The 16,798-nt window shown below is 38.0% G+C and overlaps 1 long non-coding RNA gene and 1 other non-coding gene across 3 annotated transcripts; both read right to left on the bottom strand.

Moving 5' to 3' along the window:
• Positions 1–7,361: 7,361 nt before the first annotated feature.
• LOC107822285 (uncharacterized) lies at positions 7,362–16,224 on the bottom strand. 2 transcript variants are annotated; one of them, XR_001656325.2, is made up of 3 exons: positions 15,631–16,224; positions 8,194–8,563; positions 7,362–8,097 (listed from the first exon to the last, which is right to left on the bottom strand). It is a non-coding gene; the product is annotated as an uncharacterized LOC107822285 (long non-coding RNA). The 2 variants fall into 2 exon arrangements; XR_001656326.2 differs by having other exon boundaries at positions 8,194–8,271.
• LOC142165135 (small nucleolar RNA R71) lies at positions 11,762–11,868 on the bottom strand. The gene has a single exon (XR_012696098.1). It is a non-coding gene; the product is annotated as a small nucleolar RNA R71 (small nucleolar RNA).
• Positions 16,225–16,798: the final 574 nt, after the last annotated feature.

Below are 16,798 nucleotides of genomic sequence, written 5' to 3'. Positions count from 1 at the left end.
TGGAGCGAGACAGAGGCTCGCCCGATGAGTCCCGGTTTTTCTTTTCCTCCGGTGGTGGTCAAACTCTTTTTCTTTTTGGCGAAGGCCCTTGGCCTTAAAGGGAGTTATTTTGAACTTATCGAAATAACAGCCCGTCATCGTTCGAGCGAGGTTGAGCCTTCCTTTTTTCTTTGACGGCGAAGTCCCTTGGCCTTAAAGGGTGTTATTTCAAACTCATCGAAATAATAGCCTGTCGATGTTCGAGCGAGGTCGAACCTTTCCTTTTTCTTTGATGGCGAAGGCCCTTGGCCTTGAAGGGTGTTATTTCAAATTTATTGAAATAACATCCCGTTGTCGATCGAGGTCGAACCTTTTCTTTCTTTTGATGGCGAAGGCCCTTGGCCTTAAAGGGTGTTATTTCGAATATTATCGAAATAACAGCCCGTCGTCGTTCTATCGAGGTCGAACCTTTTCTTTCTTTTGTTGGCGAAGGCCCTTGGCCTTAAAGGGTGTTATTTCAAACTTATCGAAATAACAACATGTTGTTGTTCGATCGAGGTCGAACCTTTTCTTTCTTTTGATGGAGAAGGCCCTTAGCCTTAAAGGGTGTTATTTCGAACTTATCGAAATAACAGTCCGTCGTCGTTCGATCGAGGTCGAACCTTTTTTTTCTTTTGATGGCGAAGTCCCTTGTCCTTAAAGGGTGTTATTTCGAACTTATCGAAATAGTAGCCCATCGTCATTCGATCGAGGTCGAACCTTTTCTTTCTTTTAATGGTGAAGGCCCTTGGCCTTAAAGGGTATTATTTCAAACTTATTGAAATAACAGCCCGTAGTCATTCGATTGAGGTTGAACCTTTTCTTTCTTTTGATGGTAAAGGCTCTTTGCCTTAAAGGGTGTTATTTCAGACTTATCGAAATAGCAGTCTGTCATCGTTCGATCGAGGTCGAACCTTTTATTTCTTTTAATGGTGAAGGCCCTTGGCCTTAAAGGGTATTAGTTCGAACTTATCGAAATAACATCCTATCGTCGTTTGATCGAGGTTGAACCTTTTCTTTCTTTTGATGGCGAAGGCCCTTGGCCTTAAAGGGTGTTATTTCAAACTTATCGAAATAACAGCCGTCGTCGTTCGATCGAGGTAGAACCTTTTCTTTTTTTTTGATGGCAAAGGCCCTTGGCCTTATAGGGTGTTATTTTGAACTTATCGAAACAAAACCCGGCGCTAGTCCCAGTTTCTGGAGGGTTGGGCACCTTTCGTAAGAGTCCCAGTTTCTGGAGGATTGGGCACCTTCCATATGAGGCCCAGTTTGTTTGGTATTGCTTGCATCATATGGTGCAACGCTAGTGGACAGGCGTCAACGTTTCGTATAGGCTCGCGTTGTGTGCACAATATAGTTTTCTTGTCTGGCTCCGGCCGTTCAGCTCGAAGATGCTGCCGGCAGGGTGGGTTTCTGCTGTATTAAAGTGCCTTTTGTTCTTCAACCTAGATGTCCTCGAGTTTGTTCATTCACTCGGATCTTATGTGTTTGCCCTGACTAAGTGTGGAAGGTGAGGGTGAGATTTTCTTCGCCTCTGTCCGGTGGTTCGGTGGGGGAGATCTGGTTTTGGAGCACCGTTTGCCTAATTCAGAAGATTTGCAGCTGATGGGGCGAGTAACTCCAGGTTCGGTAAACCCACTCGGCTTTTTTTCCCTTAACGTATTGTTCCCATGTCTTGCTTGGGTCAGATTCTCCCTTCGTGCTTCTTTCGGTGAATGATTGTGTTTCTCAGCCTTGATCTAGGATAAACAAGGAGTTTTCACTAAGAAATCCCCACAAACAGCGCCAAATTGTTTGACTCAAAAGATGTTAGACTCTTTTTGGATAAATTAATCAACGGTGAAGGAGTAAATTGTAGTCAAACTTAATTGATTCCATACCAAGAGATTTCATAATAATAAATGTGTAGGGGATAACGAAAATATCAACAATATCATTAAGACTCAATATTGCCTTCTTCCTCAGTCCCGGAGGAAAGAATATGACAATTGCTTTTTTCTGTACAAGATACAAGAATGGAGCTTTGTTCTTATTTTCCTTCTGTGGGAAAAATGGAGAGAATCCCCCCCCTTGAAAGCCTTCCTGGGCTTTATATATACAATTGAAATCCCTTCACCCTCAGCGTGACTTGACACACTAGGGTCAGCGGTGCGTTCTGGTCGTGATTCCAGGCATTGCTCTTTTCGATTTGTCAGATATTGTGGAGGAGAAATGAAGTGGACTCTATTGACTTTTCATTACCCGATTGCTAAAAAAGGGGTCATGGGAAACCTGGTCGGGGTGGTCAGATTTTGACCAATACACTCTTCAGATCCAAAATTAGCTGACACAGTACCAGCAGTGGCAGATAAGATTTGCAGCACCCGCTTCCCACTTGGGGATTATCCCAACAAACCAATTATTGACCATGGTATGCAGACCCACAACCTCAACAGGTGGAGGGTCCTCTTACTCCCACACCTCAACTCAACGAGGAACTAGAGCTCAATCTGCCTGCCTCGCCCTTGCACTCCCCACTATAGGAGGAACAACCACCAACTATGGAGGACGACGAAGAAGCAGACATCCTGGAGATATTCATGGAATCACTGATGTTTAACGACTCCCTGAAGATTTCCATGCCATAAAATATATATATAAAAAAAAGTTCCTGATATTCATTCCCAATGCACTCAGGAAGACATCTCTCAATATTCATCACTACCCTTTCTCCATGAAAGAGAAATATGTCATACTTATGGTTCCGAATCTCAACGATACCTTACTTCCAACGGAGTTATACAATCTACCCCATCTTCGGATCCACTTGGAATTATCACTAGCTCCAGGAAGGAGCCCACTGCTCATTGATAATTTAATGAAGATCATGTTATAGAACTGCCGAGGCGCCAATAATTAAGAATTTCATCGCAACTTGCAATTTCTTCTATATTGGAACATTCCCTCTATTTTATGTTTAACTGAAATAAAGATGGCTGATCACACTGCACTACTTCAGGATTACAACTTCAGTGACCTCATCCAAGTGGCCACTCAAGGTTCAACGGGTGGCATCGTGCTACTATGGCATTCCAATGAATTAACGGTCAATCCGGTCACCGTCACAAGTCAGGAAATCCATGCAGCAGTTCAGGTATGCCCTAGATCAAACCCTTGGTTAATTTCTGTCGTCTACACTAGTACAAATTATAGCAACAGAAAAATTTTGTGGAATAATCTAAAAGAATTCAACCAACACCACCACTTTGCATGGTTACTATGTGGAGATTTTAATGAAGTTTCTTCCTCCGCTGAAAAATTTGGTGGGAATCATATCAATATTAGGCGCTCAAATACTTTTAACAACTGTTTAAACTCACTTGGTATGATAGATTTAGGTTTCGCTGGTTCGAGATTCACTTGGATAAATAAACCTAAACTACATAACAATATTAATAGCTCAAAATTTTTAATAATGGAATGTCTTGATAAATTCCTTGCAAATGATAAATGGATCCATTTGTTTGAAGATTCTACAGTCCAACATCTCCCTCACACTCACTCTGACCATTGCCCAATCCTTCTTAATCTCACCAAACCTTTTTCTAAACCTACACCCACTTTTAGATTGGAAACAATGTGGTTACAACACCCAGATTTTCTCAATATTGTTAACTCTACTTGGTTAAATAAACCACAATATTTCCATAACCTTGATCAATTCACAAATCTAGCAACAACATGGACCATTCAAACCTTTGGTAATATATTCTACAAAAAAAAAGATTATTATTGCCAGACTAAAAGGTTTACAAAATATGGATCCCCAAGACAAAAACTCTTTTCACTACAACTTATTAGAAAATTGCCTCATTACTGACTTTATCACCCTACTAAAATACGAAGAAGATTATTGGAAGCTTAAATCTCAGCTACAATGGCTAAATGATCGGGATGCGAACACCCACTTCTTCCATTTATCAACCATAAAACGTAGATGGGGAAATCGCATTTTAGGACTCCAAGACACCGTAAGAAATTGGACAATTGACCCAACTAACATCCACGACCTAGTTGTTACTCACTTTCAAACACTCTATACTACTCAAATGCAGAGTCGCACTCAACTACAATCCACTACTTATGATACTGCACTCACACAAGAGGATGGCACAACTCTAACAGCCCCTATTACGACAGCAAAAATTTATAATGCTGTCCACTCCTTCAAACCTTTAAAGGCACCAGGACCTGATGGTTTACACCCCCTTTCTTCCAAAAGTTTTGGAATGCCACCAAAGAAGTAGTCACAAAAATGTGCATGTCCATTTTTACAACCTCAACTGTACCACCATAAATAAAGACCACATTCGTCACCCTCATCCTTAAAGTCCAGCATCTTGAACATATTACTCAATATCGTCCTATTAGCTTGTGTAATACTATTTACAAAATAATCACAAAAATCATTGTTGCTCGGATAAAACCCTTTCTTCCAATTATTATTAACCCCACCCAAAGTAGCTTTGTACATGGACGTCATGCAGTTGATAATGCAATCCTAGTCCAAGAAGTTATCTATTCTTTTAAAAAACAAAAAAGGTAAAGCTGGCAACATGATGTTGAAAATCGACCTTGAAAAAGCCTTTGACCGTTTAGAATGGTCCTTCATTCACATCTCCCTACAACAACTCAACTTTCCACCACAACTTATAAAATTAATTATGTCTTACGTCACGTCCTCCTCCATTTCCATCCTTGTCAATGGAAAACCCATACCTTTCTTTCAACCATCGAGAGGCATACGGCAAGGCGATCCTTTATCACCCTATATCTTTATAATTTGCATGGAATCACTATGACGACTAATAGAACACAAAGTTGACATCTGCCAATGGGAACCAATATCCATTGCCCGAACTGCCCCGCAACTATCTTATCTTCTTTTGCTGACAATATCATCCTACTCGCTAAGGCCATTGAAAAAATGCTTCATCCATAATCCAAATTTTTAATCTTCTAAGTTCCCACTCAGGCCAAAAAATCAACCTCAATAAATCTAAGGTCTATTTCTCACAAAATGTCTCCAACATAACCCGTCAATCCCTATCCCAACTCCTTAATATCCCACAAACATCGACATTTGGAAAATACTTAGGATTACCCATAACAATAGTCAAACCTAAATCCGCAGACTAACAATACTTATTAGATCGCGTTTAAGCTAAATTAGCAAGTTGGCGCTCCAAATACTTATCATTAGCAGGTCGAACAACCTTGATCAAATCTGTCCTTAACTCTATTCCAACCTATGCAATGCAAAATAATCTCCTTCCCCAAAAAACACTGACACATATCAATAGTCTTCAACGAAATTTTTTTTGGGGATCCATATCTCAAAAACAAAAACTACACTTACTCAGTTGGGACATAGTTACAACCCCAAAACATATGGGTGGTCTGGGTATCCCAAAACTCCGTCCAAAGAACATATCCATGCTTACCAGCCTTAATTGGCGATTTCATCATACACCTGACTCGCTTTGGGCGAAAGTGCTAAGAGCTAAATATGGTCGCTCTGTTACACACCTATCACCCTATTATTATTCATTACCTATAACCACAAACTCATCCTACAACTGGAAAAGTATGGCTCACACATCTCATATTTGCCATTGTGGCACAGGTTGGAATATCGCTTCGGGCAGATCCATTCATTTATGGAATGATTATTGTATTCCTCCCAATTCCTCCCAATTCCTCCCTCCGACAACTCATCCACGGCCCAATACCTAAAAGCAAACTCAATAGCTCCCTCGCTACCATTATCGACAACAATAAGTGGAACTTTACCACCCTTTCTTTTGAACTACCTCCTCAGTTAACGCTTCGCATTAACCACATCGCTCTTGATCGAATGCCAGATGCCATTGATACACCTTATTGGCACCCTACACCAAGCGAATTTACAGCCTCGTCAGCCTACCAACAAATCACAAACATAGCACACATACACATCAACAACTTTCCCCACAAATGGCAATGGTCACTACCCACTACAAATAAACTCAAATATTTTTTATGGCTCCTCCTACACCAACGCCTACCAACCACTTCTTTCCCCTATGCCAGAAAAATTGCCCCTACAACAAATTGTAATATCTGCCACTATAGCTAGGAAGACCTCCCCCACATATTCCTCCAGTGTACATCGACAAATCTCATATGGGCACATTGTAATATCCAATTGCCACCAAGCAACTATATCAACTAGCTAAAAACAATTTGCCATTCTAATAAACACATCCATATTAATCGCCAAATAATTGTGCCTTTTAAGATTCTCACTCCCGTAATATTATGGAATATTTGGCTAACTAGAAATCGCAATACATTTGAACACACTAAAATTGTTGTTAGTCCCACTAACATCATTGCACAGGCCACTCAAATCTATTTCCTTACCAACAACACTAAATCCATTCCACGATGCATCTTAATCCCAGTAAGCTGGGAGAAACCACCAATAGGGTTCATCAAACTTAACATTGATGGCTCCTCTGATCCAACTACTCATGAAGGAGGCATTGGGGGAGTTTTCCGTAATGCAACATGCAATTAGATCTGTGGGTATACATTGCACATCCCTGTTACCAACGCCCTACAGGTCGAGATATTGGCGCTTTACCATGGTCTTGCGATAGCCACAACATGCAACTTTAGTCCATTACTGGTGGAAACTGATTCACATGTATTAACAAATATCTTTGCTATCAGGAACTTAAAATACTCATCTCTCCTTAATGCATGCAGGTCGATGATGCATAAACTTGGAATAGCGAAGCTCAATCACATCTTGCGGGAAGGCAATAGAGTGGCAGATGCTCTAGCACATTTTGGGAAAACATCTACTAGCTCTATTTCCCCAGATGTAGTAGTTTTTTATAACCCTCCTCACTTTATTACCCAGCACTTAGATTTTGATGTAATAGGGACTGCATCTCTACAATCAGTTCCACTAAATGTACCCTGTTAACTTTCTGTTTTAATAAAAGCCTTCGTTCTAGCAAAAAAAAAAGTTTAAGATAACTGCTTTCGACTAATTTATCACCAGTTATGTCTTTTATATATATATATATATATAAATATATATAGAGAGAGAAGTTATTCCATCCATGCAAATTCTAGTGAAGTTAGTAAAAAACAAGTTTTGTTTTATAAGCCAAAAATGTTGAGTAGTCAAGACTATAAAATCGTATAGGATATTTACTTATAGATATATCTTTCTTAGCATTACAATCGAAGAAATTTTGCCACGCTATATGAACATAGTTTCTTGTAGACGCTATACCAAGTACGCATCATTCAAAATTTAGATCGTGAATAATATTTCCTAGTAACAAGCATTTGTATATAATCCAAAACTTGAGTGCATAACATAATACCTTCTAATAACGAAGCGTTCTACTTCATCATAAAATCCTTAATAGTTATAATAATATAAATTTAACTTAATTGTCAACCGACATCATGGTCAACAAAAGAATTTTGCGTTCTCCCCATAGACATCTAGTTAGTGCGGCACACGTCTGAATGTTGGAAAAGAAATATATAAGCCTTTGGGACCAAACGCGGTTCCAAATCCATCGCCTTCACCATATGCCATATCTCACTCTCTGGAATTGGTGGCATAGTTGATAGGCGATTTATGGCATTGGCCAATTTATCCATCCCACCTCTCAACATATCAGCCATACCTTCAAGATGGTCTTATTTTGGCTTTTTATTCTTATTAGAAATAGGTGCCTCTGAATATGCATTCAACTTAGGCGTTTTGGGAGTTGTTTTCTCTTGCTCATCTTGCCCATCTTTCTTAGTGTTTTCCAAAGAAGCCGCATTTATAGAAATTGATTCATCTACCTCATCAATGGTCAATGAAGCAGTACTTGTTCTTCTCAAATTATTATGAGCACTTTTTTTCAACATGTCTGATCCAATTTCGGCATGCTTTCCAGTAGCCCTATCTTTTCCATATAGTACCATTAGCGTATTATAATTTCTAATCGGCTTGTTCCTCAATTCAGCAGCCTCAAGATTAGCCTACATATAAAAAGTACATCACATTAATTAATAAAGAAAATAGGATAAACATTTTAACTTGAAAACTAAGAACAAAACAAATAAATATGAACTTACCTGAATTAATTGATCCCATATACTTCAGATTCAACATTCCATGTATTTGTACTTGAATCCAATGCAAACCCACTCATCCTGTTTTGAAACGTGTCATAGCACTTTCTAATTTTCTTTTAATTAATCTCATTCGATTGTGAACTCTCTCTTTGTTAATAACTTTATCAGAAAATTTTGATTGTAGCTCATTCACTATATTATCCAGTGTGTGTGAAGTGAAGGTTCCACCAACTCTCTTACTAGGTATATGTTGATGATAGAATGCATCAATTAAGGCGTCGTCCATGCATTTTACCAAATACAAATAGAATTGATATCTAAAATATTTATATCGCTTGAGGATGGTTTGACCTTTTCAGCATATTGGCAACTACATAATTAAGATGAATCAAAAAATTTAGATTCAATAAAATTAAATTACACATAAATATTCATAAGAGTTATAAAATAAAGAAAACTGCAATACATATTGTCTATAATTCAAAAATAACATATAGAAATTACTTAGCACGGAATCAAATAAATAGTCACGAAAAATTCATTTGAGTTTTACTTCCTAGAAAATTAAGCTAGGTAATCAAGCCACATGTCAGCTGCTATATGATCTCGAATCAACTCTCCTTTCTTAAATTCCTTATTGCTTTCCTTGGTATTTGAAGGTTCTTCAGGCACATTTGTATCATTAATAAGCTCACCATCAACCTCCGCAAGTAACCAATCTTCTGGATCTACACCTTTCAAGTAGTTATGCTAAATACAACATGCAAATATAATAAGTTTTTGGGTGTCAACACCATATGATGGCTCTGTAGAACTAGCAATTATAGGAAATCTCTTTTTAAGAACTCCAAATGCTTGTTTAATAGCATTACACAAAGATTCATGTCGCAGATTAAATAATTCGCGAGAATTTTGAGGTAGATTTCTTGAGTACTCTTTCAAGTGATATCGCTCCCCCTATATGGCGTAATTAGTCCACTTCTCAACATGAATCCAGCATCGACAAGGTAATATTTTCCTAAAGATAAAAAGATAAAAGTCTTAACTATTTATTCATCACATAACCTATATGCACTTAGATAAACATTATGTAATATTTAACTTTTGGAATTCTTAGTGGGTCTTGTTTGTTTAGTGCTTCTTTCATGATTCTTGAATCAGATGCCATCCCTTCCCACCCAGCTAAAATATATGTGAATTTTAAATCAAAGGTACATACAGCCAATACATTTTGTGTTGGATAATCTTTCCTCCCACGGTATTTAGGTGCTTCACTTTGTGAAACTTTAACACGTATGTGTGTTTCATCAATTGCACCAATACAATACTAACATTATGTTCATGAATTAAAATGCAAGCAATCTTAGCATTAGTTAAAACTTGGATAAAAATTATAATTGTGTTCACCTTAAAGTGTGGGTAGAATCTCTGGTTGCTGGCAATTTTAGAAGGAACTTGGAAGCCACCGGGTACCTTAAAGTATGGATAGATCTTAAGACACTATGAAAATGACTTATAGTAGGCTGTAATTATGTATTTTAGCCATTATTTGCACTCTAAATTGGCTGCATTTTACTAATGTTTAAGCGTAAAATGGTAATAAATTTCTCTGATTGAGTTTTTATGCTTTGCAGGAGAAATTCCGAGCTACAAGGAGGTTAAGGAGCGTTTTGAGCTAATATGGAGCATTGAAGGCCAAGTAAAAGTTTATGGAGTAAATTGGGAGTTCGTTAGAGAATCGAAGGAGGTTAGCACACTTAAAAAGAAGAATGAAGAAGAGTGCAGAAAATGGCCCAGGTGCACGGCCGCGCATTGACCACGCAAGTCAGGTAGAAATTGTACAAAGTGCATGGCCAGATGCGTGGTCACCTGCCCAGGTGTGCGATCGCGCACGTCCCTCCGAGAAAAATTATTTCAAGGCTAAAATTATAATTCCAGTGGCGATTTTCCTTGACCTATATGAAGCCTAGCTCCCTCAAAAAGAGGGTATCTTGGTTTTTAGAAGAAGTTTGAAGGCAAGAACAGGCAAGGAGCAAGACAGAAGATTTGGAAACGAGTTTTTATCTTTCTTCTTCCCTTTTTTATCATTGATGATGAATTCCTCTATTATAGTTATGCAAACAATTATTAGTAGCAAAATTCCTAATCTAGGGTTTTGATGGAACCTATTGGAGGATAATTTTCCTATTACGTTAATATAGGTTTGCCGTAGTATTCTCTCTATTTGTTCAACTATATTATTATTGTTGTTGATTCAAGGACCCTCAATTAATTGTGCCTATTTATTATGTATTACATGGGAGAGAGTACATATTTAGGCAGTTGTTGAGCAACATCACTCTTAACGTACATGAGAGATTAATACGAATGGTTTAAAAGTTGAATTAGGGATAACGAAACTTTTACGATCTGAGTGAGTTGTACTTAAGGCCAGCTAATGTAATTCAGGAGAATATATCTAGTATATTGTGGTAATTACTCGGGAGAGAGTTACGACAGTCAGAGTGCTCATGATCGGTAGAGAAGACTTAGGTAAATTTATAGAAGATGTAGCGAAAAAAATTTCGACAATAGGGAAAATCATAATCTGAGATCATTTCAATTCTTGTCTACAACCCATTCGTAGTTAGTTAATATTTATTGCAGTTTCATTACGTAATATTTAGTTAGTAAACATCCAACTTGCTACTTAAATATTTCTGAGTATTGATCACGTGAATTTGTGTGAGTCTAGTAGCTGTGTTTAATAGGTAATTTTCTGTGGGATTCGACTCCGGACTTATTGACCGGAATATATTTGCAACGATCATTTAGTCATTTTTATAAGACATAGTTGGGCGTGATCAAATTTTGGCACCATTGCCGGAGAGTTAATGGTATTATTAATTGCAGCTAAAATAAGTGCTAGAATTCTTAGTGTAGTCAATTTCTTCAACTTAAACTAAATATATTGAAATTCTAACATTTATTGTCTTGGGTATTACATGTGCATGCCTAGAAACTCCTCAAGAACTGGTGAATTGTTCGAAGCATTATCAGATCCTGAGAAAGCTTTCAAGGCACTGAATCGTGCAAACAAGAAGGGCAAACAACAACAGAACTCAACAGAACAAATCGAACCGACATGGGAGATGAGGTAAACAACAGAAACAATGGGAATGACTCGAACAATCAGGATGTGGTGCCTCTTGTGCCAAAAGTAGCATTGTACGATTGGGCACAACCCACTGCCAACAACCTAGCAACCGCAATTACAGTTCCTCAGATACAAGAAGAATCATTTCAACTCACAAACAACATGGTGCATTTGTTGCAGATCAAGGGACTGTTATCAGGGTCATGCGTTGAAGATCCTCAGCAGCATCGGAAGAATTTCCTGTCGATATGTGTCACGCAAAGGCAACCTAATGTGACACCGGAAGCAATAAAGTTGTTGTTGTTGTTTCCATTCTTGGTGATGGGAGAGGTTCAGATTTGGCTTAATTCACTCCCCATAAACTACATCACTACTTGGGAGGAATTAGTCAAGCAATTTGTGAACAAGTTCTACCCACCCAATAAGACTGCTAAACAAATTGATGAGATATTAAGCTTTAGGAAGAAACCAACAGAAACATTACAAGAAATGTGGGAAAGGTTCAATGGTATGTTGGTTAAGTGTCCACATCATGGCATTCCGGAGTAGAGGTTGGGGCAGAGGTTTTACATGGGATTGGCAGGCAGCTTAAAGGCCAACGTTGATGCTTCAGCAGGTAGAACATTTTTTAGCAAAACATTTAAAGAAAGCAAGATCCTACTTGATAAGATGGACCAAAACTCAGGATGGATGACAAAAGACTCTACAACCACTTCTGTAGTTCATTCAGTGGTTTGGACCCAAACAACTCCATAACTGAAAATATGGCCACTTTAGTGACGCAAATGAGTATCCTCACCAAAAAAATAGATGAATCAGGCCAGAAGCAGTATGTACACATAGTTGACGCAACTAATTGGGGCTTATGTACGCCATACATTAACCAACCATATGTTTGCTTGTGGAGTGCAGAAGGTGACAATCATCAATATTAGAAAGATATGAACTATGTGTCCAACTATGGCGGACATAGGCAAGGTGGTCAAAATTGGGGTCAGCAGAATCAACAATACAGACCAGTACAACAGCAGTACAATAACAACAACAATCCTGGAGCTATGCGACCACAGGGTCAAGTGGTCCTCTACCAAAGGCAACAGGGTTACAACCAACAAAATCAGTAGCAGGCTTATTAACAACCTCAATAAAAATAGATCGTGATACAAGATAATGGGTTTGCTGAACTTAAGGGAATTCTACAACAACTGATTGGGTCCACTGGAAAAATAACTGAGAGAGTAGACTCACATGAATCAGCAATAAAGGGACATTGCCTGCAGACATACAAATCAATCCAAAAGAGTAGGGCCCGAAACAGCTTATGGTAGTGAGTCTACGAAATGCTAGAGACCTAGATCTGAAGCAAGAAATTGCTCGTGAAAGCCGACCTACTGAAACATTTGTGCCAGTACCCATTGAGATAGATTATTTAACAAGGTTAACTGAGGTGACGATACAACATGCACAAGAGAACACCAGCACAGAAAAAGAGGTTGCGAAGGAGACTGAGGTAGCACAAGAAACGATAGTAGAAGTAGTGCCTGAGCAAGATAAAGCTTAAATCACAAGGAAGAAGTGACCTCCAGTACCATTCCCACAGAGATTGGCCAAGTATCAGAAAGATGAGCAGTATAATTCTTGGAGATGTTGAAGCAAATTCAGGTGAATATTCCATTGATTGATACCTTAAAGGAGATACCTGGTTATGCAAAAATGATGAAGGACTTGATGTCTCGTAAGTTCGACTTTCAAGACTTGTCCACGGTTACACTGACTTAAACTTGTAGTATTGTTGTGATGAGACCCATAGCTGAGAAGTTGTCTTACCCAGGGAGTTTCACAATTCCATGCACAATAGGCAACTATGCATTTGCTACGGCACTTTGTGATTTGGGGGCAAGCATAAACTTGATTCCCCTTGCTATCTACAAAAGGTTTGGCATCGGAAGAGCTAGACCCATGTCCATGTTACTACAGCTGGTTGACCAGACAGTGAAGAGACCCTCTGGTATCCTTGATAATGTATTAGTATAGGTTGGGAAGTTTGTGTTCCCAGTAGATTTTGTCATTCTCGATTGTCGAGTTGACGAGGAAATTCCCATAATTTTGGGACGACCATTCTTGGCCACTGGGAGAGCTTTAGTTGACTGTGAAACTGGAGAACTCAAAATGAGACTAAATGATGAAGAAATAACATTCAAGGTGCATAAATCAATGCGGCGACCAAGTGAATTTGCTAACTGCTCTCTAATAGAAGCCGTGGATATAATTTTGGAGGAGGAAGATGAGGCATTGAATACTAAAGACCCTCTAGCAGCCTGTCTCATGAACTTAGATGAAGCAAATGGAGAGGACTTCGCAGAGTGGATACTTGCTCTTGAAGGCCAGGGTTTCTGGAGAAGGGAGCTCGAATTTGAGCCTTTGCACTTAGAAGAAAGGAAAACTCTTCCAGCTAAGCCATCGATAGAAGAGCCAACAAAGTTGGAAATGAAACCCCTATCACCTCATCTCAGGTATGCTTTCTTGGGACCTAACTCAACTTTACCTGTTATTATCTCATCTAGTTTGTTAGATGTGCAGGCAGAATAGATGTTGCAGGTATTGATGGAGTGCAAAACTACAATTGGTTGGACTATTGCAGACATTAAGGGTATCAGCCCAGCCTTCGGTATGCATAAGATTTTACGGGAAGATGGGCACAAACCTTCTAGAGAATATCAAAGAAGGCTGAACCCCAGCATGAAAGAAGTGGTGAAGAAAGAAGTGATTAAGTGGTTAGATACGTGAATCATATTCCCCGTCTCTGACAGTAACTAGGTCAGCCAATTCAGTGTCACACCTCCTTTTTCCTACACCCCCGTAAAGGGGTATATAAGGAAGTTTTTTCCAATATAAAATGGCAATAGAAACGGGATCATTTTATTAAAAATTCAAAGTTTCCACTTGGGATAATTTTATGGTGTCCCAAGTCACCGGTTCAAATCCCGAATCGAGGAAAAAATTGACTCTGTATTATAGTCCGCGAACACAGAAATCCAGGTAAGGAATTCTGTTAACCCAGGAGAAGGTATTAGACATTCCCGAGTTCTGTGGTTCTAGCACGGTCGCTCAACTGTTATAATTGGCCTATTATCTAGTATATGTTTTAACCTATGGTGCAATTTTAAACTTTTGAGCCGCTTTTATTGAATTATTTGTTTTATTAGGAAAGATTCAACGTCATCTAAAACACATCTTGAACCACGTCACATAAATGCACCCGCGGTTTACGACACATTTCATCTAACGTTGTTGGGACTTGGATTTGGGTCACATAAATGCACACCCGAGTTTAGAAAGGTAATTTTTAAAATAGCGCGCCTAAAGCAACTATGCACTTTCAACTTTGCGAGGGCCATGGAAAATTCAACTAAATGGCGCGCCCCGATTTTTTAAGGATAAAAATTAATTAAGCAAGGGCCATGGGATTAGGGATTTCATTTAGCATGGCACGCCTCAAATTATTCCAAAAGATTGTCCTCAACTAAAGCGAATTACGGATGTTCATATCTATGTCTTTTTAAATCTGAGATCACGTGTTGAAGTTGAGAGCAATGGAGCCATGTATGTCAACTCAACATTCATCAACTACCAGCCCAAACTCATACCCAGTGCAAATAAATGGGAGTGATATGACTTAATTTAGTTATTAAAGAGATCAACCTACTCAAAATGTTGCTTCAACCCAATCGAAACATCAGCTAATTAGAAAACTGGCTTTCGATTCTCAAGTTCGTGTAAGTCTTATTGGGCTAAAACTTGGGACCCAACAGCCTATGGGAACGAAGTCCCAAATGATTCACAAACTGAATTTGTCACATGATTTTCATCCATCAAAACAAAGGAACAAAGATAAACAAAAATTAAACCAAAGCTTCGAATACACGTTATCTAGAATCGGAATTATGGCAGAAAGAAATGAACTAAATTGGAATAAAACATCTCTTTTAATTACAACCCTTTTCTATACTAAATTAAACTAGAGAAAGTATCTAAACCGGTAAAGGGCCTTTTTAACTTCAGTTATGCATACAATTAGCAAGCAACAATCCATAAATTGATTTCATGATGCACATAGAATTTGCATAGTTGAAATTAATTAAATTGTCTCAAATGAGACCAAACGTAGCATCAGAAAACATTACTAAACTCATAAATCCAGTAATGGAATTTAACAGGGTTCACACACCAAATTTAGAGGTAGTTTCAATCAATTATTCATGTAAAAACAAGCAGGAATACAAAGATCGTCATGTGTGTACCTCATTTGCAAGGAAAATCAGCTAAACCAAACCAAACCCAGATCTGAAACTGGTTGAACCAGAAAACTTGAATAGAAATGATTAAAAGTCAAGACCAAATTGAATGAAGCTCAACCCAAAATTTCAGCAGATAACAACAGCGGATATCAGTGATTTCCTTTGTATTAATGATGCAAACCCAGAATCGGAATTTTGGCTTGAACAAACTGAACAATGACCGGATCTAAAGGTGACCTCGCCGGAACCTCGAAACTCTATCAACTTGGCTTAATTTGGACTGTAGCTTCGCTTGTTGAAGATCAAAATAAGTAGCATCATTGATTGGCTCTAATTTGAAGCAAACAAGTAGCAAAATTGGGGAGGATTTTGTTTTCTTTTCCTTTTTGAAATCTAATTTCTCGCTTCTATTTTTTTCCCACTTCCCTTGTGTCATTTTTTACACTTTTTGAAATGATGTCCTTTTCTCCTTCTTTATGCCTATGTGTGTCCATTGCAGAAAAATAATTTTGAAAGGGTAAGGTCCCCCGTTCCCTTTTTTATTTGATTTTTTCTCTATGAAAAGGAATACGCCGTTGCTCTCTTTTTGAGGAAGGGTATATGGATCCCCTTTTTTGGTTTCTAAATTGTCTTTTTATATGTAGGGGTAGGGTAAAGGGTAATGGATATTTGGGTAGGGAGATTGGGCTTGGGTTGAACAGATTTTGGTGCCATTTATTTGGGTTGATTTTGGCTTTAAAATGGCCCAAGTTCCGAATTTAAACCCAATTAAATAAACTCCTTATTTCCTTCTTTTTTTCCTTTTTTAATTAAAATCCTAGAAATTAAAATCCTAGATTATCTAAAAATATGAAATTAAACTAATTAACTAATTATAAAAATTATAAAACTACTTAATCCTAAATTAAAAGAGAAAAAATCAATAAAAGTAAAAAGTGTAAAAATGAAGCATTTTTTGTGATTTTCAATTTTTATAAAACAAGTAACTACCGATTAAAAATAAAGCCTAAATGCTATGCGTAATATTTTTGGTATTTTTCATGATTTAAATAAAACTTAAACATGCAAGAAAATGCAAACAATTAATAAAAATCTACGAATTTGCAAATAATGGGAAAAATTTATTTTTCTTGAATTTATGGGAGTAATTCACATGGGGCAAAAATCACAT

The sequence above is a fragment of the Nicotiana tabacum genome, chromosome 1, assembly GCF_000715075.1.
Source record: "Nicotiana tabacum cultivar K326 chromosome 1, ASM71507v2, whole genome shotgun sequence".
In the NCBI taxonomy this organism is placed as follows: Eukaryota; Viridiplantae; Streptophyta; class Magnoliopsida; order Solanales; family Solanaceae; genus Nicotiana; species Nicotiana tabacum.
The sequence above is the reverse complement of the archived record's forward strand: the minus strand, read 5'-3'. Positions and strand labels throughout refer to the sequence as shown.